Consider the following 27,953-nt stretch of genomic DNA (forward strand, 5'->3'; position numbering starts at 1 on the left):
CATAATTAGAAAGTCAGATTCATTGATTGATTAGTGTAGACTATTTGTAGGAAATGATTTAACTTTTCTCATGTTGGCTAGACAGTCAGGAGGAATTTCTAGGCTGAAAGAGGGGAAAGTCGTAAGATCTGGCAGAGTGAAAAGATAAATGGGGTCAGGGTAGTGGTACAGCAGTGAAGAAAACAGATTAGAAAAAACTATTGTCATTAGGAAAAGGAAAAATCAGGCAAGAACGCTTAACTGCACAGCTACGTACTTACACTTACTGTGTGCTGTCAGGGTATTTTTCTCATGTTAATTTGGAGATTACCAATTGGCTTTACTGCGCTTGCTGGCTGTAGAGTTTTATTGTCTGGGACCCATGACTCAGGTTTGTGTGCTAAGGTTGCAATAAACATAATGGGTGACCAGCAGTTGGCAAAACTTTATTGCAAATACTACTGTTTATTAAAAACACACTGAATTAATGAGAATAGTGATAAAACATTATCTAAGACCTTCTTGCGTTTTGTATTCATTACTGTAGCATATGCTAATAACAGGAGCCGAGAGTTCTGCAACAGCTGGAGGGCCAAAGGCTGTATATCCCTTGAGTGTGAGAGTAGATCATCTTGCTTTGACTTTATAATTTAACATTTTTCCCCCACACTTATCCTTTAGAATTGCAGAAAACAAGTTCATCTGATACAGTTGTCAGTCAAAACGTGATAATGCGAGGGTTAGAAATTCTTTCTAAATGATTTTATATACCCCCAAGAACTAAGCTGAGACACTACCATGAATAATTCTCTAATAATTTCTCTAAAGGAGAAATCAGATCAGTCCACACATTTCATTTGTTTCATGCCTTTTGGACACAATGCAGTGTTAATGAAACAAATGTTGTCATATCATTAGTTTCAGTGGTGCATAATGGTTGTGTCTAGCTGAGACATGTACAACATAGTTCTGATTTTATTAAGCAGCTCAATGGCTCATTAAATGGGACATATTAGGGTTGATTCACTAAAGTGCGATAACGCAAACGCTTTTTTGTGTAAAAATTGACGCGAAAAAAAGCACGACTCGCTAAAGTATTATCGCGTGCGTTTAGTCGCATATCGCATGCGTTAAAAGCCCACCCCTTATTTGAAACTCCAACAGGGACGGTAGCAGATCTATGGGGAGCTCCAATACAGTAGTCTTTTTTAAAGATAATATTTATCCTTTAATGCTATAAAAGCTAGTTTTGTTGTATGGGGCATTAGTTATTACCTACAGTATTAGCTTTCCATAACACGTTTGAAGGTGTTTCTGACTCAGCTTGCAGTTTCACTCTTGTCCAAGTCTCCATTAATCTAGTTGGCAACAATATTCACTATGACCTCCCATAGCCCTACTCCAGTATTATAATGCACTTACTAGGAGTAAATAGGTGGTGTGCTCAAATGGACAAGGTTTGTGGGGAGTTGACAATGATGAAATACTTTAAATATAGCCTAAAGCTGGCCATACACGCACCGATAATATCGTACGAAACCTCGTTTCGTATGATATTCGGTGCGTGTATGGCCAGTCGGCGAGTCGACCGATATTGCAGGAAGCTGCTGATATCGGTCGACTCGCCGATCGGGCCAGTTAAAAGATTTTGATTGGGCGCCATAGAAGGCGCCTGACCAAAATCTGCCAGAAATCTGCCAGAAATCTGCGCTGAATCGGCAGAAGGAGGTAGAAATCCTATTGTTTCAACTCCTTATCTGCCTGTTCCAGCCCTGAAGGTTAGTGGTGGATCTGACGATCTTTCGTGCAACCATCGGTGTGGCCACCTTTAGTAGGAACAAGCAGCCATAAGTTTGGCTAAGGGCTCCTTGGTTTTAGCCCCTCCCCCCCCTTTCTTTGTGGTCCAACATTTATTCAAATGCCTCTAGCTCTCAAAAAGGCTTAAGATAATTTCAGTAGTATGCAAATGAATGTATTCACTGCACTTAACACTGGGCTGCTGTTTTGTGTTCTTTGTTATTGGCTATACTGGGTCTTCCAGGCAGGATAGACCTATTATGATCATGCAGCAATTTAATATAGCAGCTTATACAGTGGTATTATACTGTATCATAATTGGACAATAACATTTACTGTTGCACGCCCAATAAGTATTGGTTTACTGCCATGTCACTGCTAATGTTGCACAGCATAGCTTATTACATTTCAACTGGTTAGCACGGGTTGCCACATTGCTGGTGTAATGTTATAGCAATACCAATTCAGATTCACTTCATCACATAATTCAATAACCAACAAAATAGGAGGAGATGAAATATTTAATCTGGTGTCACCACTTTTATAATTCTACCCAGTAGTGCCCATCTTACATGTTTTTAGGGTGAAATATTTTACAAAATTGTATAAATATTCCACTTAGAGGCTTAGTTCAGAATTGCCAGAAGAAGCAGCAGCTATGGCACAGATGTTTATATATAGTACAGCACAGGCTGTAGGAAGGAAAACAGAAAGTGTCAGTATCACTTTAAATAAGAGTTAGAAATATAGACCATTTTAAATGGGTCCTGACCTTGCCTAATAACTGGCGCTCTTTGATCAAACCCTAGTCAATTAGCTCTATAAATAAGAGAGGGTCCTACACAACATGAAATATATTACTGTAAAGTGATACCAATGAGAAACATACCATTTCTGTAATATTGTAATTTATGACTCAGGATGTGCAAGGTATCCAAAACATCACCTTAATTGAACAAAACATCCAATAAACCTTAAAGGACTAGCAAATGTAATGGAAGCTTAGTTAACCCTTTCCCTGTCAATGTTCTTTCATTTTGCCAACTGTCAGCAAACACATAGCATAACATAGATCCAAGAGGTTCTATAAAGTTGGAATATAGAGGTGCAAATACATTGACAAATCACTGGCAGATAAACAGTTAAAGGTTCTCATAGCAGTGCAACTACAAAAGGGAAATTACAATAATCAGGAATTTCCACTGCACCTTTTTAAGAGCTGCTATTATTCTTATATATACTGTAGGAACATGATTTTATTTCATTAACTGATTCATGCATGACCTTGAGAGAAGCTGGCATGATAGTACTACATGACGTGCAAAATTTATAAAAAAAATTCATGCGAAAATTGGAGAGAAAAGACAGATCTATACTTTCACTTGCCTTTCATGCACTTTTTATGTGGGTCTTTTCTCCATTTATGTACCTTCCTCACCCAGTTCTGACTGGCACTACTAAGGTACCACTGCTCAGTTGGTTACAAGGAGAGGTACAGTGGTGACTGGGGCCAGGTATTCAGTTCATGTGGTGAGCAATCCCATTCCCATTATAGTGCCCTAAATTAAAATTGCCTTAATTCAGTTACCCATCAGACATATGCTTTCATTATTCTAATTGTAGTGTAATGAACAAAGCCAATAGCTGACTGGTTTCTGTGCATGTGTGCAATAGAGCAAATTTGCATCTGTTTAAGTAAATTAATTACAGTGTTTCTGCATTGGGGAACTACGCAAAACTGATGTTAATTTTATTTTGGTGTAATATCCCATTGCAACCAACCAGATTACAAGCTTCATTATTCTCCTTCCAGTTGAGTGATCAGAGCTAAATGGCGATTAGTTGCTATGATTTACCCCCCAGCCCCTTGGGAGTGAGCAGCCCGCTTAGGGTTCAAGTTCAAAAGAAGGCTATTAGTGTTGTGAAAAAGTGCTGGAACGTGTACCTAAATGAATAAGTAGGAGAGAGCATGTGGCCATGTAATTGATGAAGAAAGTCTGTCAGAGCTGGGTTAGTTTTCTCTGGAGAGGGGATGTTTGTGAGGTAATATGGTAACTTTTACAAATATGTTAAAGGTCAGTGCAGACAAATGTCTGGGGAAATCTCTACTCACAGACTTGTACAAAGATCAGGAGGTCACCCCTTCAGGTTACAATACACTTTTTAACCTTCAGCAAAGGTACAGGGCTCTTCCCTGTGAGAGCAGTAAATGTATGAAATATACAGACACCAAAGAAAATCCTCTGCACTTACCCATATCAGTATGTTTATCAACATTATAACATTGTGTGCAAAAAGCCAGGAAAAAAGGGCTTCCTCTTTAATCAAATCATGGGCTGTTGGCCCATATACAGGTAGGAGGTCTGTTCTCATCTGAAAAATTCAGCAATGCCATTTCCCATAAGGTTCTATTTAAACAAACAATTCTTAAAATGTGAATGTTTTGCATATTCTTTATAATGTGGTTGGTGTTGCCATACAATCCTGTTGGGTTCTTTAGTTATTTAAGGAATATTGCTTCAGGTTATGGAAAGATTTCTGAGGCCTTGTTTATGAAGTGTGGGACTGGGTACAAACTGCCATGCTCTTTGCACTAGTTTGCTGCATGACATTTAGAGCAGTAGGTCTTTGTGCTGCTGTATTGCCTGTGTTTGTCAGAAATGAATTTAAGAGGGAGTGTTGAAGGCAGAACATGGGCATCCTCTTGGGTGCCCCAAGCTTGTGCATCATGCAGACTCTCATCCTAGGGAGCACCAAGAGATACAAGTACTTGCTGCCTGCCTATAGCTAGAGTTTAAAACAGGTAATTTCTCAATCGACATCCTCCACATGGCCTACGCAATTGCCATTTAAAAAAGCCAAACACAGCATCAAATATTTAGGCCTAACGATACCCTCAAACCACAAAAAAACATACGCACTAAACATAAGAAAAACAATAGATACCTTACAACAAGAAACACAAGAATGGAAACACATCAACCAGACCTTCTCCGGCAGGATACATTTCATTAAAATGTTCCTTTTTCCAAAACTACTATACCCGATGCAGATGTTACCATATTATATCAAAACAACAGACTTAAAACGGTTGAACAACATCTTCAGAACTTTTATTTGGAACAGAAAGCGCCCCAGAATAAATCTTACTAAACTGGAACAACCAAACACTTAGGGGGACTCAACCTGCTTAACATTAAAGAATACAATGAAGCAACTCTTCTCAGATACATAGGAGACTGGTTACTAAACAGAGATCTCTACACAACCACATCACTAGACCAACACCTAATCGGAAACTATTCCATCAATTACTTATTACACACCTTCAATACAACTCCCACAAATTACACAAGACAACCCCTTATTCATAGACACTCACAAAGCGTGGCACTCTGTGAGACGAAGATACAACATATCGCTTAATATCTCTCCATACCTGTCATGGACAGGAAATAAAAACTTTCCCACAGGTCTCCACAACCCTACTCTACTTCAATGGAGCAAAGACGGACTCCACAACATTTATGATTTAATGGGAAAGGATTTCACAATCATATCTCAAACCGACATGATTAAGAAATAATTAATATACCAAACAATCAGAACTTTAACTAACAACGACAAGGAAAAACAACATACTTTCAAATGGACAACTGATATTCCAAACACAAACACATCAGACATTCTTAAACAACACATGGGGACCATGAAACTGATTCCTGTCAGTAAATACCAAGATATGACAATACAAATCCTTCATAACTCTTACCTTACCCCAGAGAGAAGACATAAAATAGGCAACCTATCATCAGATGAATGTCTCAGATGCCGCTCCCCAAAGGCCAATCTAATATACAACCTATGGTCATGCCCCAAAATAAAAATCTTTTGCCTCGTACCGGACACAGGTGACGGAAAAACCCTTTCAAATAAAATTAGAATGGGCATTGTTCAGTACAACTACATCTCACACGCACCTAAATAAACCTGAAAATTTATTGGCGGAGAGACTGTCGGCAGCAGCTCGGAAGACAATACTACACCAATGGCTAACTCCAGACACTCCATCCATAACACTAGTAAAAAAAAAGTACACCATATTTTTTACATGGATTGGCTGGAGGCAATCAGATGCCTTATAGTCTACACATTCAGACAAACCACATGGTATGACACGGAAACACTTAAGGTACATCCACTCTTAATTGAAGCATCCCAGTACCTCCAAAACTTACAAAACCTCCAAAACTTACAAATGCTGGCAACTTATCAACAATGAAACGCTAAATTTATATGTCTCATTCTTTAACACCCCATTACTCGCAAGAAACAAACACAAGACGAAATGCCACTACAAATGTTGTAATGGATATGTTTGATAATCTGAAAATAAAAGTTTAAAAACAAACAAACAAACAAACAGGTAATTCAAATAAAAAGTTGCACAAATCTCATGGGTACAAGTCCTCTGTGGATGGGTTCCAATTAATAAATGCAGCATCCTATATGCAAAACACCAGTTCTCAAGTTCTCAGAAAAACTTCACGGAAGCAAAATGAAATTACGGAATTCTTAATAAAACGGATGAATACTTGTGTTGTGTCATGTAGTGATTGTAGGACTGCACAAAAGGGTTGACTTAGTTGGCCACCTTTAATATTTTTGTAGCTTTTTGCACAAAATATGTCATTGTCCTATACAGAGCTGGCAACTAAACCTATGTCATGTCATGAGGGAGATTATAATCCAGTACTGTTTTTTAGGCCTGAATTCCTCTTAATTTTAAATGATAACGTGAAATAAGGTCTAAAAAGGCCAGGAGTGGGTCATTATCTACCGCATGGCATGGTGTTGGCTGACAGCTCTGCCTTTACTATACTGAGGTGAGCACAGAGGTTCTTACCATATGGAATATGGGATCACACCCTAAATTTAAATGTTAGCAAGAAAAGCTTTTCATTTTGCTCTAAATGTTTAAAGAATAACAGCAAGTTATCTTGTAATCACAGAATACCCTATTGCCCTCAATTTAGGTGAAAGTGATAGATTCCATACCCGTAGTACATCCAGGGTCTATCGTGCATATATAATTATAATGGAGACTGTACAATACACAGTTGTGTGCCTGTAAGGTGGGTTAATGCTGATGATAACATTAATTGATGATGTATGATTTGTGCACATAAACAATATGAATTTTTGTTCATTCATCAACATTTATAAACAGGGTGTGCACAAAATATTGCATATATTATTTGCAATCTATATGCAAATGCATTTTGGGCTATCTGTCTTTGTTCTATGTGTGGGTACCTGTAGATAGCCCCTGCTCATGCTTCTAGGCTTCTTTGTGCTTACGTAGAATAAAGTGCTAAATTCTATGAAAGAACTCTTCTGTCACATACTCAGCCATCTGAGTGGTTTTCCCTTATAAAGTGACTCCTGTACACCTGTTTCATTTTGATTTGTTCCTGTTGATTGAGTAAGAAGTGCTCTCTGTATTAATTTTATTAGGTATAGAAGAATTTTTTGCAGCCTTATCAGTTGTTTTAATATTAATTAGTTGGCTGGCCAGTTACTGTTTTTGGTTTATTCACTAATAATTTGGTAGGTGTAATAGAAAAAGATTTATGGTTATTTTAAGACCTCAGTAGCCTAGAATTATTTTTTTTTAAAAATCTGTTTGTTTTATATGTTTGGCATTGTTGTGTCAACCTCTAGCATTTTCTTATTACTTTGCTCATAACGGTGCACCAATAATGTATTCCTGGAGATAGTATTCAAACACTAACACCTATGATCCTCACCTAATAATTTTACCTTTAATTTGAGGTCAACATTTTTAAGGTCAGGCGTGCTGCTTTTAATGGATTAATAAAGCCGTTTTCCTTGATTTCACTTGACTTAGTTCTTTGACTCACTCAGCACTGATCTCCATCCCTGTAGGTACCGGATCTATGTCCTGGAGGATAAAGACCCACCGATAAATTTACATGTGACTGTCCGTATGGTGAAGGCATGAGGTTGCACCACACATCACACACATGGGGATTCGGATGCAGCCAGGGAGCATACCACCCCAGGCCCAGGTCTTTGTTGCCTCCCCACAAATCTGGGCCTGCTCATGGTAGCTTTGAAGTGTGTTTAGGCCCCATCCATTTTTTGGCATCAGTCTTCAGTCTTTGACTTCAGTAGTCCACAGCACTTGTTTCTAAAAGGCTTCTGACTGTTATGCATACCTCAGATGTTTGTGATAAGGTTGCAGGTAAAGGTGGCCATACACGTTAAGATCTGCTCGCTTGGCAAGGCCGCCAATCGAGCGGATCTTCTCCCGATATCCCCCACCTATGGGTGGGCAATATCGGGAAAAAATGTAGGCTAATTTGATCGAATTATAATGGGAGCAATGGGCACAGTCGATACGGGGACCACATCAACGAGCCGATGAGGTCCCCAATCCGACTAAATCTTTTAACCTCCCCGATCAATATCTGGCCAATTTCAGGCCAGATGTTGGTCGGGCAGGCCCCTTGTTCCTGCCCCTACACAGGCCGATAAGCTGCCGAATCGGTCGACGGGACCGATATCGGCAGCTACAATCGGCCCGTGTATGGCCACCTTAAGGCTTCCTTCCAAATACTTCCTTGCAGATGATGTTTGTGCCCCAGGGGCCCTGCAGGTGCCCCCACCAGCCGCATCCCCTAACCCCCCGCAGGGTCCCCCACCTGACATCCTCCCCGAAGTGGTGGCAAGGGCTGGATCTGAGCAGCCGGGGCCCACTAAGATTTTTCCCGGTGTCCCGGCAGCCCAGTCAAACCCTGCCTGCAGATCCTTTGCAGATCTAGCCTTCAATTCCACAGTTCCCCTGCCATTTCTTGATGACATTAGGGACAGTGTAAATAACGACCTAGAAGAATTTATAGCCTTCCCTTGCTTTGTAGGTATCTGTTAGCTTTGCTTTGAGATCCTCACACAGTAGAGAAGCCCGTGGTTGTTGAGTGACAGCCCAAAGTTTGAGGGAGGGTTTATTAAGCTCTCATTACAATGAGGTGATTGGGGTCAAGAAGTGTGCAAAAACAGTGTTTATAGCAAGTGTTTATATACAGTATTTATTATTATATACATTATTTATTATTATTATTATTATCATGTTTTAAAATTGGTGATTTAATATGTCATTGTGCATTAATAACTGTTCATTAGCATTTGCAAACATTTTTCTTGCAGTTGTTGCTTCCTTACTTTTAACTTACAAAATAAACTATAAATGTAATTTGGTGAGGGTGCCCAAACATTCACATTTAAATATATATATATAAAACCAGTTTAACGGATGCGTGCTGAAGTCAAAATATGTAAATACCTATAAACAGGACCAGCACACCATTTCACAGCAATTCTTCTATTTATTCATTCAAGGGTCCTTGATAAAGGTCCCAGGAGGGACCAAACGTTGGAACGCCCGGTGAATGAATAAATAGAAGAATTTCTGTGAAATGCTGTGCTGGTATATAGGTATATAGGTATTATAGGTATATATATATATATATATATATATTAGTGAAAATTAATTTATTACTGGAGCCTAGAATACATTTATAAATATTTCAACAAGGTGAGGTCTCTTAAAAAGCAAGAGCTTCATCTTTTTGCAAACTTGATCCATGGAGGTGAAAATGACAATTTTTTAATAGATGAAAACAAGCAAGTTTAAAAATACGGAAAAAATTCATAGAGATGTTCCTTTCAGCTAAACAAATATGATTTGAGACGCCAGCTTAATTGCGCCATTAGAGTTTAGGGATCCTGTGTAGGGATACCTGCCGGAGTAGAAAGATGTTGAGGTTGAATATCCTGCAGCCCAGTGTGTTGAGTAGTTCCGGAGCGGGTCGCTACTCCCAGTCGGCCAGACGGTGGCAGCAGAGAGCACGGCTCCTAGGGGCTTCCCTCACAGTTAGTTGACAGTGCACTTCCCAAATAAAACAAGAAGTGAAGCGCTCATGGGACGGAGTTGCATGGAGAGAAGTTTCCTCCTTTCCCACAGCGTGGAGTTGCCAGGGAACCTGCTAGCGCTTAACTCTCGCCTTATCGCATCTCCTGCCTTTCGAGGGATTTTACACTAAATATCTCGTTTTTGCCTTTTCTGCATATTTCACCTTTGAGAAATGGGACTTGGGTTTTGCTTTGGTTGCAATCACTTTATCAATGGACTGAGTTAGAGAAACGGAGTGTGCGAGCTGTGTGCTCCACTGAGCACCCCCCTTCCCACCCCGCACAACAGGTAAGCGATGGGGTGTCCATGCAGCAGCACCCAGCGGGGCTGCCCCCCCCCAGCCACCCTATAGAAAGGTGCCTTGGGAAATTGTAATGTGTGTATTGTAAGGCATGGCTTGCACATATGTAATAGCATGGTAAATAAACAGGCTGTGAAACCTACAGCCAGGTGTACATGTGCACAGGGCATAGAGAGTCGGCAAATACTTTGTATTAGCAGAGGGCAGAATGAATGAGAGTTTAATGTTATTTAATAATGTGCCCTTCATTCTTGGCCACCTGCAATGTGCATATTTACATTGTGGGCCCCTTTGGATCATAAGGATCTTCAGTGCAGCAGCCAGTCAGTCTCTATTGCTTTGCATTGTTACCTGATGCTTCTTCCCCCAGCCAGTCACATGCAGGTGAAGGTGAGTTGGATTTGCCTAAGGGGAAAGGCTCTATGATAAATCCTGATATTAAAAAGCTGTCTGAATAGTGCAGGGCCTTCTCCTCTCCTTTTTCATTTGCACTAAAGAATTTCCAATTCATCCAGCAGCAAAACTGTAAATCAGGGAGGGAAGGGAGTTTGAACCTGACTGACATGACTTCAGCACAGAAATCAGCATTTTTTTTCTCCTAGTGTACATGTCAGTTTGCATTTTGGTGCACTTTCTGATGAATTCCAGGGATAAGTATTTAAACTGGTTATTGATCAAGGGGAAATGATAGTATGACAGAGTGCTGACAGGGTACTAGAGCAATGGGAGCCAGGCATGCTGTAGGGCAGCAAGGAAGATTCACTTCTAATGTTTACATTACAATTAGGCAAGTGAACCATAAAGTGACTTCTTTGGAGAGAAAATCCCCAGCCCACATGAGGTTAATGTCTGATAAAACAACATACTCGCTTTGTAATCAGAATTGATGCATGCTAATTTTAACCATAATTATGCAACTTGACCTTAATTAACTTCTGTACTGCTGTTTAGTGTCTTTTACCTTGGGGAATACACAGCATCCCATTCCAGTACAATTCTTTTTAGCCTTTTCTGTTTTTGGACCTTACAAGACCTGTCAATTTTTTGTGATCTTTGTAGCTGCAGCACATTTAGCTATAGTCACTGAGCTGTTTTATTGCGGAAGTGATATGCTACAATTCCTGCCACCACGCGTGACGTTAGTCTGTTTATACCTAGTTCATAGCTAACTGCTATTTTTGGGAACTTTTGCTGCACGTGTTTTTATGCAGTCAGTCATAGAAAATGACCTGATTGTACATTTTGTGCTTTTGCTTTGATTAGTAGAGAGGAACAAAACAATGATTGCAGAGCATGATATCTGTAGAAAACTGCATGCACGTATGTTAGAAACTAAAGGAATCCACTATGCTGATTTCATCCCACCAAAGCAAGAACGGCCAATTGAATGTGTGTATTGAAATGCATTCTGCATTATATATATATATATATGAAAAAACTTGGAAGCTGCACTCACAGGTCTGTTTGCATAAGACCTGTGAGTGCGGCTTCCAAGTTTTTTCTTGTATACTTTTGCTGAACTCTGCACCCAGGCATTCCTAGTTTTTGGTTTCGTGAGTGCCGGCAGTCTCCATATATATATATATATAGCTTATAAAAAAGTTTTTCTTAAAAGCAAGAAGTGTGTTTTTACAAGATCCATTTATTTATTGTTATAGTATTTTAAACATTCACTGAATATATGCTGATTTAAAATTGTGCAATGCAACACTACTGTATTTAAAATGCAGATTTGAATTCTATTGGGTAAAAATAGGCAGAATAAAATGGAAACATTAGGTTGTGTGGTTAGGTGCATTCAAACCTGTGCATCAAACGCAGAAAAACCCCACACCTTTAAGATGCTGCACTGCTGTAGGCAGGAACGTACAGTCACAGCTGCACAGAGGGGAACCAGGCAATGCAATCATTGCTAATTTAGTTCCTGCCCCTTTGCTAGTTCATCTGAATCTTGGAGTCAGGTGGCGAGTAATTTTGGAAGGACCTTTTTACACAGGCATTTATTTATGCCTTCCTGTGCAGTGTTTTTGTATACATTGTATGGCAATGTACCCATGCCGCTGTACAAACTGACAAATGCAGGTGAGATGGTGCCTTACCAGATGGCATTTTCTGCTGAAGGCTAAAAACATTATTGGGTATGTTTCAGGAAAGGACTGGATGCATTTTAAGTTAGGCAGGATTTATTTTAGCTCGACAAAAGTGGGAGTCTTGTCCCCCTCAACTACTGTGTAACTTGCTGTTTTTAAAAAGAGAACTAAAGCTTTAACTAAATAAATAGGCTATAAATGTTGTACATTATGTTTTGGGCTTCTGTACCAGCCCAAGGCAACCACAGCCCTTTAGCAGGGAAGATCTGTGCCCCTAAAGATTCCCCCAGTAGCTCCTCATCGTCTACTGATTCCCTGCACATGCTCTGTGCTGCTGTCAGTTACTGAGCTTAGGGACCAATTTAAATATACTGTATCTATAGAACATAGTTGTCACAATATAGGCTGAGAAGCTCAGAAAATAGTCCCTGCCACCTCTCATTTGCACAAATGGGAAATGTGTGACATTGCGGGCACTAGTAATTTCCAACCCATAAACATTTATGCATTTTTGGGTGAAACAGCATCAGTACCAGCACTGTCAACAATTTTGCATTCAAGTAAATTTAGGTATTAAATTAAAATGTGAGTCACTCTGACAGTGTTCCATTAGAAATCAGGGTCTGCTCAAGGTTATTTTTTCCATTAGAACTTGCCTTTATTGGTCTAAAAATATGAGCTCTGCTGCTCTGCACATCATTTGCAGTGACATGCGTTCTTCTTAACAGTCCTAATTTCCAAACAAGTCTATGACTGATATTATATTTCCACACAGGTAAAATGAATTTTAGCTGGCCAGTGATCTAATCTGATGAATATAATTTGTTTGTCTTCCCTATGGCCATCAGTAGTATTTATTGTTTGATGAATGGCTTAATGCCTGAAGTTTTGTTCTGTCCCAGAAGAAACAGACCCTGCAGTATTCCCCTGACTATACTGTGCATTTGTATGGTTCTGAGAAGAAATTGTATTGGGGGACACAAAGTGACCCCTGTAGCTAACTCAGGGCTCCTTCTAGTGCTCATTGAAAAGGATGCTAGGAGCCCCAGGCTTAAGTTCAAGAGCTACTTTGCCCCAGTAGATCAGATAACCTGCAGATAGTCTCAGATGACTTCTGCTCAGCAGCAAGAATGCGACCACATCATAGCTATTCAAGTGTCATATTTATGGGTGTGTGGAGAGCTTTGAATGCAATGTAACCTCCTAACCTCACCAACTCATTAGTAAAATAATTGCATCCTAAATTCCTTATCAGTTTTTGCTAAGATATATGAGTCCTGCATATCAACCTACACAGCTAAAGGCCATAGGAGGATGAATGACTTTCTCACAACCTTTAACCCCCCCACCATAAGAAATTTGGCCAGAATGAGATCAGTAGGGCCTAAAGGGCAACCAAGCACTTGGTATGTAAATCAGGCAGCAAAAAGCATCTCAGGAATTATCTGCTGTTGGATGCTTAATTTGATTTGACACTAAGCTACATGCCAGTTTGGCTGCTTGCAGTATTTTGCAAGGAGCCACTGCCCAACCATGATACCTACAGGGCTCATTTATAAACACTGGGCAAATTTGCACCTTGACAGTAACCCCATAGCAACCAATTTTTATTGAAAAATATATTTTATTATATATATAATATTTATACAAAAAACAAGATATTTTTCCATCTTCCCAGGGGGAAGTGGATGGGGGGTGGGAAATGGGAAATGGATGTGGAATTGACAAGCCCAAAGCTTTATTTTCCACTTAAACTTAGACAATGAGGGAGGGATGGGGAGAAGGCGAGGGGTTTCAGTCCTCTTCTTCCTCAAGGCTGTCCTGGATGTTGTAGTCACGGAGCAGACTGTGGCAGTCTTGGATTGACATCCTCTCTCTCCTCAGAATGAGGCAGTTCCTGGAATACCACAAAACACCATTAAATAAGTTCATAAGGCACCACGCTTCCTGAATACCCCCTTCCGTGTGAGTGCCCTGAAACAGCCCATAAAGCACCTTATGGTACGTAAGGTCTTTGAGTTCATGTTCTAGGGCATCAAGCAGGACCTGTGAAAATTGGCAATCCCAAAAGGTGTGCAAAGATGTTTCTTCTTGAATGGTGCACCGTGGACAATGCCGGTACTTGAACAGGTTACGGGCATGCATGAAGGGGAAGTTCCCCCTGGATGGCCATCCATGCCATGTCCTTGTACTTGTTGGTCAGACTGTCTGAAGAAACATTCCCCCAAACAATCTTTACTGTGTCAGCTGGGAGCCCTGGAATAGACTCCATCACATCTTTTGCTCTGATCAGCTTGTGAATCGTTTTAGGTTTCCACAAGTTGGGCTCGACTCCCTTTAATTGGTGTTCCATAGCAACCAATCCATGATTAGATTTTTCCTGCCAGATGCAGATAAAACAAATTAGCCCAGTGTTTATAAATTACCCCCATTGTCTCAGCCTCACCAGCTAGCTCCTAATACACACATGGAGACGTAGAATAAAGAATACTTGAGTAGTAGTGTAAAGGTATCTACATTTCTGAATCAAAATATAGGCTGAGCCAAAAGCAGTAGTAATAGCATGTATTGCACTAATCCCATTGTGTCATGTAGAATCACTAATCTTAAGATTTTGAGCTAGGGCCTCTCGGGGCATGCTGGGAAATATAGTTGTGAAGAGTGTGCCTTACGCCAGGGCGGATACCACAATCCATTCTGATGCAGCTTATGCCAGTAGTAAGCTATTTATGAGCATCCTTGGCCGCTCAGATATCACTGGTGACATGCAGGCTCGTTGATGTGCAAAAGGTTATGCTGGGAAATCTAGTGAGGCATCCTGCACTAGTCTTTGACAACCAGTGGAGCACTATTTGCATCTGTGCAACAATTGTGTCAATTATACGACAATGAGCGTCGCAGTGACATGTGGTATTGCGTCCATAGATAGCCCTGACAAACTTTTAGGTAACTTTATCACTGTACTAAATTAAATGCCTTGTGTATTTCCTCTCCAATCTGTCTTGGAATGTTTGTGTTCTGTTGTTTTCTTCTAGGTTACTGTCTGTAGATCACTGTGCATATAAGTGATTCTGTGTGCATTAATATAGAATCCCACATCCTTCAGTTTATTCATTCCCTGTATAAGTTTACTTGATCATATTTCCAAGAAGCCTGCCAGGCAGCATTTATAATTGGGAATAGCATGTATATGGAATTAAAACTAATTAGAACATTTTATTATTGAGTGTAAAGCAATGACGACTAACATGAAATAACACTTCTGCAGCTTTCTTATCTTCCCACACTGATTTATCTGTAGCTCTGGCTTAACTCTAGTGAGTGTGAAGCCGAGTTAATGCCCCATATCACATATCCAAACACCAGTGACTTGCTTTGAAAGAGATCCAGTAGAGGGGCAGCAGTGCTTACTTCACTTCACACCATGGCTCAGATTAAATGAATGGTGGGATCAGAATATCTCTAAATGAACGATGAGTTCACGTGTGCATGTACATTGGAATTAACCAGACTTCCTAGACAAAATATACATTGTATTTCAACAAGACAATGAAGAAAAAAATAACACTTTCCTTGTTGTTACAGTTGTTGCTCAGTTTCTAAGGATAGCCCCATGCAGAACATGTGGAGATTTATGTGTGCGCTGTGCAGGGAGAGATTACCGTGTCCCGGAGCAATACACAGCTGACATAGAGCTGATAGATTGCATGGAAATATTAGAATGGGTGCAGGTTTAACCCTTTATTTAAAGGGCCAGTAATACCAGGAAATGAAAGTACCCTAAAGACATTTACATGGGAAGGCAGATATATCCATTTTTGAATTTGTGGGAAAATAAAATTTGTGACTGTTTGAGATTTCAAGGAATATTATTGAGTATTTTGAGTAGTTGGTGCCACTTCTAGAAAATCCTTTAAACAGAGCTGACATTTGTCTTTACAGTTGCATTTTTTGGTGTAACCAGTCCTTTAATTTCTCTAATGTTTTGTGCAAGTTTGACCTTGTTTTTTTTTACTGCACAGGGGTCTGGAGTGCCATCATATATAAGAAAAGCTGTCACAGCCAGGTAGGGCAGTGTGTTTACAAGACCATTGGCTTAGAACATAGGGAAACGTGTAATCATATTGCCCTATAGTTTTTAGATACATTTAGTTATTTAGTTAAAAGCTGATAAAATAAAGATATAAATTATTATAATGCTGCATGTTTGGCTCTGAATCTTGTATTCATGGAGTTTCCGGGACTCAATGTTAACATTTTAGTGAATAGCTGAATTACAATGTTGCAAATATTCAGGAGCCCAAGGGTCCACCTTTAGACAATATGACAACTTGACATTGTTTTATGTTGAAATGTTAAGAGGAAAAAAAAAGTCCATGCCAAAGGAACAAGCAGTTTAGCTCAGAGATGGCCTCCATGGAAACATCTATTTCTTGAAATTAAAGTGTTCAGTTAACAGCCTGCACCAGAAAGTTGTAATGGGCCCAGAGGGCCACCATAGATGAATTACTCTGTAACTGAAAAATGAGCCAGGGATCGTTGTGTTCCATACAAGTACAGTGGATATAAAAAGTCTACACACCCCTAGTAAAATGTCAGTTTCCTGTGCTGTACAAAAATGAGACAAAGATAAATCATTTCAGAACTTTTTCCACCTTTAATGTGACCTATAAACTGTACCACTGAAAATGAAAAATAATGTGGGTGCATAAGTGTGCACACCCTTAAACTAATACTTTGTTGAAGCACCTTTTGATTTTATAACAGCGCTCAGTCTTTTTGGGTATGAGTCTATCAGCATGGCACATGGCACATTTTGCAGAAACACTCCAAATCTGTCAGATTGTGAGGGCATCTCCTGTGCACAGCCCTCTTCAGATCACCCCACAGATTTTCAATCAGATTCAGGTCTGGGCTCTGGCTGGGCCATTCCAAAACTTTAATCTTCTTCCGGTGAAGCCATTATTTTGTTGATTTGGATGTATGCTTTGGGTCGTTGTCATGCTGAAAGATGAAGTTCCTCCTCATGTTCAGCTTTCTAGCAGAAGCCTGAAGGTTTTGTGCCAATATTGACTGGTATTTGGAACTGTTCATCATTCCCTCTATCTTAACTAAGGCCCCAGTTCCAGCTGAAGAAAAACAGCCCCAAAGCATGATGCTGCCACCACCCTGCTTCACTGTGGGTATGGTGTTCTTTTGGTGATGTGCAGTATTGTTTTTGCGCCAAACAGCCTGGCTTGGATGTTTTTCTTCGTAAGAAAAGGCTTTCGTTTTGCCACTCTACTCAATAGCCCAGACATATGAAGAATATGGGAGATGTCACATGTACCACACAGCCAGTACTTGCCAGATATTCCTGAAGCTCCTTTAATGTTGCTGTAGGCCTCTTGGAAGCCTCCCTGACCAGTTTTCTTCTCGTCTTTATATTAATTTTGGAGGGACGTCCAGTTCTTGGTTTTGTCACTGTTGTGCCATATTTTCTCCACTTGATGATGACTGTCTTCACTGTGTTCCATGGTATATCTAATGCATTGGAAATTCTTTTGTACCCTTCTCCTGACTGATATCTTTTAACAATGAGATCCCTCTGATGCTTTGGAAGCTCTCTGTGGACCCCATGATTGCTGTGGGATGCAACTAAAAAAATGTCAAGAAAGACCAACTAGAGCAGCTGAACTTTAATTGGGGTTAATCAGAGGCACTTTAAATGATGGCAGGTGTATGCTGACTCCTATTTAACATAATTTTGAATGTAATTGCTTAATTCTGAACACAGCTACATCCCCAGTTAGAAGAGGGTGTGCACACTTATGCAACCACATTATTTTAGCTTTTTTTGTTTTATTTCCCTCCACCTAAAAGATTTCAGTTTGTTTTTCAATTCAGTGGTACAGTTTATAGGTCACATTAAAGGTGGAAAAAGTTCTGAAATTATTAATCTTTGTCTCATATTTGTACAGCACAGGAACCTGACATTTTACCAGGGGTGTGTAGACTTATTTATATCCATTTTATTTTTGGGGAAAGGGACTTATTGGGATATGTCACACAAAGTTTTTATTTGTAGGCTCACTCAATACTGATCCAAATCTTTAAGTGTCCCAGTTGTATTTTGTCAGCTCAGAACCAGCAATGTAACTTATGGAACCAATACTATTTTGGGGCTGTATTTCCCTCTGAATATATTTGCCTATATTTTTTTTATGGATGCGCCAGTATAATAACCATAAGTTGTATATTTTCATGGCATTGTCATTTGTGAAAATATGCATAATTATACATAATTTTAATTTGACTTTCTGACTACTCAGTTTGTAGTGGACTACATACTCACTTGTCACCCATATGGATTCACACAGCTTAGTTAGGATCAAATACAAGCTACTGTTTTATTGTTACAGAGAAAAAAGTAATGATTTTTAAATATTAGAATTATTTACTCTATGAGCTATGCTTAAAGAAAAAAGGGGGCCTTAAAGCACAGCCCAGTTGTAATTTATAGGTGGTTAAGTCTATAAGAACGAATTAGAATGTCCAAAAGTGTCCCAATAATAGTATGTGATGCAGAATCTTCCTAACCAAAGCTGGTGTCTTCTACCCTCCCAAGCGGTGCTGCCTTCTGCTGCTTTGAGCTTTTGTGTCAGACTTAATTCTCTCAGAAAAATCCTTAAGGGCATGGCACAAGCCTACTTAGTTTCCTCCTCTCTCCTCCTCCCCATCCCATTCATTAGTTTTCCCCTCCTTGTATGTCACCGGGTTGATATGTGTCCATCTGATGTCTGTTTTATATAGACTAGATAAATTCTGGATTTTGACATACTGTACATATTTGATAGACTGGGGCATTCTGATACATCCTTGATTCATTCAATTCTTATTGATTCTCGTGATGAAGGGGCTAAAAATATTTCTGGCCATGCAGGACTTAGGACTGCTATATAAGCAAAAAAGAAACTAGTCAACCACTCTTTCAATGAATTATGTTTAGGGTCTAATTTTTAAAGCTATGCGTAAAAACTGTTTGGTGTCGGACACTGTTCACATTCACATTAATCTCCTAAATGCAACTCATTTAATGTGTAACATTCACTCAGTCCTACAAGGGTCTATAAATTGACCTCTTTAATCTTTTAGCTGCTCCTTAATATGAAACAGAGCAACCTGCACACACAGAAGGTCCATTTTGCACCTGTGGTTTATAAATTCCTACATATGTCACTTTAGAAAAATGCTTTCCCTTACCCATGCTTCACAAACAAATTTTTCTTATTTATTATATAAGCTTTACTATTCATATTTTACAGTATATCTGAAATATGGCACTTACCTGTAAGGGCAATGGCCCACTGTTAATCTCGGCTATTATGGGCGACCAATCTCCCAGAAATGCTTTCCCATCGGCAAAAAACTGAATCAGTAGTTGGAAGGCATATGACTCATTTAGTTTTCAGAAGTTGCGCAAAGTTTCCTCCTCCTCCTGCAGGAAAACAAATTGGGCAAGCGGGCGGGATTTACTTTATTGCCAGTGGAAAGGCATTTCGGGGAGATTATTTGCCCTAACCCACCCCCCCCCCTCCAAAAAATAATTCTTCTCAACAACTTGTCTCTCTTCATGCAGGATTTGGTGTCAAATATTGACGGACAGTTATTGGCAAGTGTTTCCTTTGCCTAGACAATACAATGTATTGCTAATGGTCTTTTAAAATACCTGACTGACACAAAGCTGCATGTACAGAGAGAGACTGTTAAGGGTTAAGTCACACAGAGCTACTAGTAGCAGCTACTTTTTCACGGCTACTATACTCCAGAAAATAACATGCCATAGACAATACTGAGAATTGCCTCTGCTAAAACATAGACATAAACATAGAGACAATTATCAGTAAATGATCAACATTATCTATTTTAGTAGCTGTGACTTTTTCCAGTGAGAGCTGTGAAGTTGTTGATTTCTCCATCTGGAACAAAGGTACTGGTTGATAGATACATCAAATACATGGTCAGATCTGAAACTAGTGCTGCTCTGAAACTTGGTGACAAATATAAAAAGAAAAATGTGCTTAGGTGGGAAAGGGCTGTGGGTGCGCTGGGTGGGGGAGAGCTGTGAGCGGGATGAGCCAATGCTGTCAGTGTGCTGGATGGAGAATTGCTGTTTTGTGAGTTGGATGGAGCATGATTTTGACTAGTAGATTTTAAAAAAATTTAATTTTTTTTGTACAGTTATTACACATACACACACCTTGCAAAAAAGATTTGAGGAAATAATGGTTGCATATTTTAAATCACATTGTTCTGGTGCCCTATTAGTATTATTTACACAGTGCAACATGTAAATAACAATGTTGTGTCATATTGTACTATGTTTAGTAAATTTAAATGCAGTGTTAAAAAGTCTGTTTTATCTTTATACTGAGATGGGCATGCACAGGGAATTCTGCAAACATGTATATTATACCATTGCAACTTCATTGTAACATGTTATAAGTCATAAACATTTTGTTCTGTAAAGTCATTTAGTTGCACAGGCACATATTTATCATATGTTAAACAGTGAAAGTAACTTATAATTTGCAGAGCTTATTAGTTAATCAATAGCTTGCCAGTTTCCCCATGTATATTGCCATGCCATTCTTTTATCGTGTCATGGTTTTCACATAAATTACTTGGCTTTGGCACTGTTTGTGCTCTTTGTTTATATTGTGTTATGATTTTGGGAACATTAAAATGAAATTATTGAGTGGGGCCCAAGAATGTGACTTATCTCATTAAGATTATGGAATTTAGCTTTGTTTACAATGCAGTTTCTTCTGAAAAATAAATTGCTCCTCTAGGAAAACTTGCTTAGCAGAGATTCTAAGAAAAATGACCTGTTCTTATAGCGTTGCTGGTTGCTATATTCAGGGCTTGCATGGGTTGTATTAATGGCTTACCTGGCTAGGCAAGAAATTATGACATAGAAATATGGTAATAGGTAGGAAATACATTAGTAGTACTGATACCCGTACTGTATACCTAACAAATGCTTTGCGCTGAAACTTGATCTTCAGTAGACAAACGTCCAATATCCAATTAGTGTAAAGTAACAACCAGGAGTTTCAATAGCAATTACATTTAAACTATAACTTTTAAAGCACTGAACATTTTTAATAAATTCATATTAGAAAGTTGCTTTGAATTATGTTTTCTTCTATTAGGCTAAAACATATTTTTGGGGTTTTCATGTCCTTTAAGCTGGGCTTATAAGAAAGAGGTAGAGAATAGTGATGCTGGGCTCTGCATTATATTTACCCCCTATACTCGCTTTATTTTTTAGAGAAAAGCTGTGCCAGTCCAGGATAGAAGGTCATCAATTTTAGTTACTATGGGGGGGGGGGGGTTAGGTACCCCAGTGTATTTTTACTTAAAGGAGAAGGAAAGGCTAAGTCACTTGGGGGTGCCAAAATGTTAGGCACCCCCAAGTGACTTAGAGCGCCTACCTTGTACCCCGGGCTGGTGCCCCTGTACGGAGGGAACAGCACCAGCCCGGGGCACCTGTAGACACCGCTTCCTCCTTCCTTTGTGCGCTGCCGGCGAAATCCGCCGGCCGGCGCATGCGCAGTAGAGTGAAAAGCCGACTTTAATGTTTAAGTTCGGCTTTTCACTCTACTGTGCATGCGCGCGCAAGCGAGGAGGAAGGAGGAAGCGCCGGCAGCTACCCCGGGCTGGTGCTGTTCCCTCCGTACAGGGGCACCAGCCCAGGGTACAAGGTAGGCGTTCTAAGTCACTTGGGGGTGCCTAACATTTTGGCACCCCCAAGTGACTTAGCCTTTCCTTCTCCTTTAAGCAGCATAAGGAAAGGTATTTCACTTATTGGCTATTAAAAACAGTCATTGTGCATTTCCCTTTGTATTGTTGAGAGTTCTTTTATGCTGTTGGTTCTGAAATGATGTCAGAAATCTCAGAGGGGTTACTTGTATTTCAGAATTATGAGATATTTGTTGTGTTTTAAACTGAAGATAAAATACTCCATCCCCAACTTCAAATAGTGTATTATTTCATCTCTGTTACCTGAATTAACCTTGCATCAAGACAGTTTTATTTCCTATCTATTCTACAATGCGTTATCCATTTCAGCTTCTGTAGTGTTTAAAAAAATACTTAGATTATTTTGCCTGAGGCTCTGGGTGACACCTTGGCTTTCGAAGACAAACAAGAGCCAACAGAACCTTTGCTGCAATTAAATGTACCACTCCTATGTTTTGGAGAGATTCCTAAACATAGGAAGTCAAGAACCAAATTGTGAATCGAATTGTGAAACCTCCATACAATCTACATTAACTTCCAGAGTATCCTAGTAGTACCAGAACAAAACAGATTTAAACAGATATTTTTATTTTATAGTACTCAAACACCAAAACATATTTTAGAGAAATGTTGACAAGAAAATTTGTTGATACTGATGAAAAGGACTCAGCTTTCTCTAAGAAGAGAAGTTCTGTTACATTTAAAAAACTAAGTGTTGTATAACACCTTTAAACATGTGTAACTAAAGTCCCAGGAATGTTTTGGTGATAACTACATACTAGTATAGGCTGCCTACCACATACATGCCTCCCACACAGCCACGTTAGACTTGCAAAGAAAGGCAGGCAACCAAGTTTCTTGACCTAGTGAAGACATACCAGAGTAAATGTGAAATCAGTTTATTTCAGAAACTTTCTACCCTAATGTGCCAATCTGATCACTTAGTTTCTTTACTGCTTTTATGTGTAAATGAAAGTTACCCAGATCATAAATACCTTCATAAGTGTTTGTATATCTTAATTGATTTGGGATAAATAGAATAATAAAATGATGCCATCAAACCCTTCTTAAGTATATTATTGTTCATGGCCTACCCTCTTAAATTTCATAACCTGTTGTCCTGTGGTGCAGCAAGCTATTCACTGTGTGTGCTGACCCTTCATTTAATTAGTTTCTCCTTAAAGCCAAGTACTAGGAAAAAAACAGAAGATGTAGGTGTCTTCTGAAGCCTCTGTCACAGTTAACTGATCACAGGAATGCTTCATGTTCAATAATCTCCAGTTTCCTTAAAGTCAAATGAGTAACATCTTAGTGACATTATTCCTTCTTAATCATATTAAATGAATGATGCATCAGGTTATAGCATTATGACTTAATGTTAGCCAATAAATTCAGCATTTACCTGGAATTTAAGATTTCACAGCTGTTTTCCTGTTTTTTTTTTCTTTTGAAAAAGTAATACAGGTAGCTGTCAAACTGTAAAGTCATTAGTAATTAACATAGACATTATAGGAAAAATATTCTTTATCATTGGTTCAACAGGTGGTTTAGCAGATGTTCTGGATGACCAGATCTGTTGAGTTTATTTCAGGAAGTCTGGAGTTGTAGTAGGGCAATCTGATATAGTGTAGCATGTAGGCATCTAGTAATTTCTTGTTGGTAAGCATAACCAGATATATTAGTGGAAAAGTTTACTTTGCAGTAAAATATGTTTGGCTTGTATATGCTTTATATAAAATACATGAGACAAATCCTTAAAAACAGTGCTTTATGATGTCATCAGTTATAATCTGTGACATCACTCACTGAAACTTGTGTATTATAATACATACAGTACATCCTGGTAAAAAATAAGATGATATTAGAAGTCATTTCAGAGTTCCATGACCTGTATATGAGCACTCAGCCTTTGGCTGGGTATATTTTACAACAGAGGATACATTATTCACTATATAACGTGCTTGGGGTGCAGGGTGGGGTGTCTTTTATATGTTCATTTAACTTATATAGTCATGACTTATAATACCCTTATATTTTACAGTAGGGGGTACTTTATTCGCTAGATATTTATTGTTGGTTTTGGATTATTTGTTTCAGTGTAGATACCTGAAATGATTAGAAATAATGTTAAAGTTGGTTATTTTTTTTACCTTTTTGCCCACCTTAGGCTAATGTCCCACGGGGAGATTTAGTCACTGCGATTTTTTAAAGCGAGTTCCAGCGACAAGTCGCTCGTCTTTTCCTAACAAGCGATTACTAGAGATTTCCCACAAATGCGATTCTATTTCCCACAAATGCAGGTGTCATATACCCATCCACAATTAGTAATTACATTCAGTGCAATGGGGAAATTACAGCGACTTCCTGTTCAGTGGGTTTCAATTTCAGTAGTTTTGAATGACAATGCTTTCTTTATAAAATCACTTGAAAAAGGGTCTCATAGCAGTTTGGAGCGATAAGCAATTTGAAGTGGTATTGTTGGTTTAGGTACTGGTGATTTATATTCTTCTCTCTGTAGAGAAAAAATGAAAAACTTGTCACTGGAACTCGCGCTTTAAAAATCACAGCGACCAATCTCTCCGTGGGATATTAGCCTTAAAGGGGAGCTGTTAGTAAAAGGAAAAGGTTCATTTCATCATGGAAATAGGAAAAGTTTCATTTCATCATGGAAATAGGAAATGTAATCAACTAAAAAATCTTTACGGTTTACCAAATAATTTGGTCACATTCTAACTATCCCCCTCTCGACAGTCTGTCTCCACATTGCAGGCCTGGTGTCAGAAAGTTATTTTAAAAGACAGTTATCTCTTGTATATCATTTAGACAAAAGGAGCACAGACTAATCATGTATTAGAGCTAAGTGTCCATCAAAAGAATTGACTCTGACACAAAGTCTGCATGAAGAGAGACAGATTGCCGAGAAGGGGATAGTGAAAAGTAGCTTGAATATTTTTAGAAATGCTACAGAATTTAAATTGCTTTATATTTAAAAATGTCTTATATTTATGTAGTGACACTATTATAAAAATATTCCTTTTACTACTAGCTTTAATCTAAGATGGACTAGGACAAAGTAACATATACTTCAGTACTTCAGTACTTAAGCAGATGCTTTGATCAGACTGATACAGCATTAAAGTATTCAAACGTTTTTATTTATTTTTTTAATTGTTGCATGCCATCATGATTACACCACAAGCATATTATATATGATGGATAGCTATTTACTTGTCTTCACCAGCCTCCTTACAATGATTAATATTGTTGGTATTTAGAGTTAATTTGTAGATATCTGCTGATGAAAATATGTGTTGCTGCATGGTTCCTCATTTGTTACCACTTCTTTGTGCCAGATGTGGTAGAGACCTTTTATATTTTCCCTTCAAAAGAGGCATATGTATAGTTGAAGCCAGCATGATTTCAAATTGAATTGATTCCTGTTGTGGGCAGGGTTTTTACTGGTAGCTTTTAGTAAGTTGACTGACTGAACGCAAGCTATTTTTATTCAGTAGCAGGTTCCAAATTCAAATGTATATTAAAAAAAGCAAAGATACGTAAAGGTTTTACAGTGAGCTTTCTATAGCTGGCTCATCTTATGTTGTCTTTGGATTGGTTTATTATTGGTATAGTGGCTAACAAAGACAAGGGTGGAGCTTTTTTAAAGGAGACCATATGTAGTATGAATGGTCAGTTGTACTGCTGTTATTGCAGGAGAATAACATATCTTATTATGACTGCTCAAGTTATTATTTATGTTAAAAGCTAAAGGATATATCCTTGTATTTACTATACGCAGCTTGAACCTACTGCTTCACTGACTTGTTGTTTCTTGGTTCTTATATGAGGGTTTTGTCTTAGGGTTTCAAGTGACATGAGGAAGGTGCTGTTACCAGGCTTTAGAAAAAGCCTTATAATTTACTTCTAAAAAGTTAGTCACATATTTTGCTTTCCTGGAAGAAAGGGTAATGGCCATCAAATGAAATAATGCAAACTTAAATTGGGTACATACATAGGACATATTTGATTACTAGAATAGCACATGTTGACCACCTATCTGTTTAGAATTCTTTATAAAGATAAAGAAACTGTTCAATCAATAACTCCGTTTGGTAAAATTTAAGGCAGAGTTCAGTTCACAGTCCATTCTCAACAGTTATCTTTCCCCAATGTACCTTAACTTGAAGCAAAACTGGTGCTCCCTTCTCTGGGGAAATACAGTACACTGGTGCTACTGCAAGTATACTCCCAAATGTGACGTACTCCCTGTCACACTAATATCAGCTCGTTTACAGACTTTGTCAAATGGGAAAATATAGCTGTTTATGGTTGATTTAGCTACTGAAGTCAGATGAAACTCTATCTAATTTACTTTTGACCATTCAGACCTGAATTTCTGTGGGCTGCAATTTTAACCCAGCTGCCAAAACTGTATTAAATATAATATGCCAAATTTTGAGCACATGTAGTTGCAGTGACAGATAGAGCTAAAATCACTTTAGAAATATCTTGTACTATCTGCGAGCAATTGTACTGGTCTAGGGGCAAATAAATGTTCCTTTTCTAGATATTTTGTCCATCTTAAATGAAATTTCTTAACTGACAGTCAAGTTTGTGCTTTAGGCTGCAAGATATACTTCCCTTAGCCCAAAGCCATAACAGCTTAAATAATTATTGAGCAAAGCTCACAGCTCTGTATTTTGTATCAGGCTTAAAATACTTTGCAATTAAAATGACATTGGTCATTGCTGTTGATATATTAGTACATTTACAATTTATTTTACATGTGTCATGGCATTTAATAAAGTTTTGCAAATAATATTTAGATTTTCTTTTCCAGTTTTTAATAATTGTAATAATTCATTTGTGTGTTAACATATATGTATAACTGCAAACGACATTTTGTGAGTTGCTGACAGATTTTACCTACTCTGATTTCATGTTCATCAGCTAAATGAATTCCAGCCTTGGTCATTATCTGAAATTCTGAGTATATATATCAACCAGCGTAGAATCTCCTTTTGGTCCCATTCATGAACCAAAGGGGTTACATTTTCAGTCCAGAAAGACTGAATCAGCAGTCAGTATCATCCTGTGTATAGGCAATTTTAGCTCTATTGTTAATGGCTGCAATAAATGAAAAATAATACAGTTTTATATCACTTAAGTGCTTGACCCATATACTCTACATCATGACAGTCAGGTTAGCCCACTGCTTCACAATCCATCTTGTAGCACACATCACCGGGATCTGTATTACACTGCTACTCTTGCGTGAAGCTTGAAGGACTGCTCTACAGAACTTTCTCTGTTATTGCTTGTGCATGACTTACAGTAAAGTATAATGCAATATTTATATACATTCCCCTTAATTGCCATAAAAGTTTCAGGCTTGCTGCCGTATTAATATTTTGTGTGTGGGTTTGCGTTTAATATTGCTTTGATTTTATTTTCATTTGCATAATTTTAGTGTCCAACCTTGGTTCTTAAAGGAGAACTAAAGTCTAAATAAGAAGTAGCGCAGAAATGTTGTGCATTATGCTCTGGTTTCTGTACCAGCCAAAGGCAACCACGGCCTTTTAGCAGGGAAGATCTGTGCCCCCAAAGATTCTCCCAGTAGCTCCCCATCTTCTTTTCTGCCGATTCACTGCACATGCTCTGTGCTGCTGTCACTTACTGAGTAATGGACTGACTTACAATATTCTATATATACAGAATATATATGTCACAATATAAGGCTGACTAGTGATAAAGATAATTACTACATGGCGTTTCAGAAACCAGTTCAGTTAGCATCAGAATCAGCCCTGTAGCATCAGCTTATATAACAGATGAATTTTATTATCTGCTCGATAATTTGTGACAACCCCTAAGTGTAGATCAGAGCCCAGAGAGCATGTCAGTGATGCTAACACTTTCTAAGATGGGGATCCCCTGTGATAAGTTTGAAGTCCTGGATCATTGCTGCTATTGAGATGCTGAAACTTTATGCTGGTTATGTAAGTACAGT

At 38.7% G+C, this 27,953-nt stretch overlaps 1 protein-coding gene across 1 annotated transcript in view; it reads left to right on the forward strand.

Moving 5' to 3' along the window:
• The first annotated feature begins 9,779 nt into the window (after nucleotides 1-9,779).
• The window catches only part of thsd4 (thrombospondin type 1 domain containing 4), a 354,761-nt gene continuing 336,587 nt past the window's right edge, over nucleotides 9,780-27,953 (forward strand). Inside the window, exon 1 of the mRNA XM_018092415.2 lies at nucleotides 9,780-10,060. The gene's annotated coding sequence lies outside the window, so the exon portion shown is untranslated. The remainder of the gene's footprint in view (nucleotides 10,061-27,953) is intronic.

This window comes from Xenopus tropicalis, chromosome 3, assembly GCF_000004195.4.
Source record: "Xenopus tropicalis strain Nigerian chromosome 3, UCB_Xtro_10.0, whole genome shotgun sequence".
Lineage (NCBI taxonomy): Eukaryota > Metazoa > Chordata > Amphibia > Anura > Pipidae > Xenopus > Xenopus tropicalis.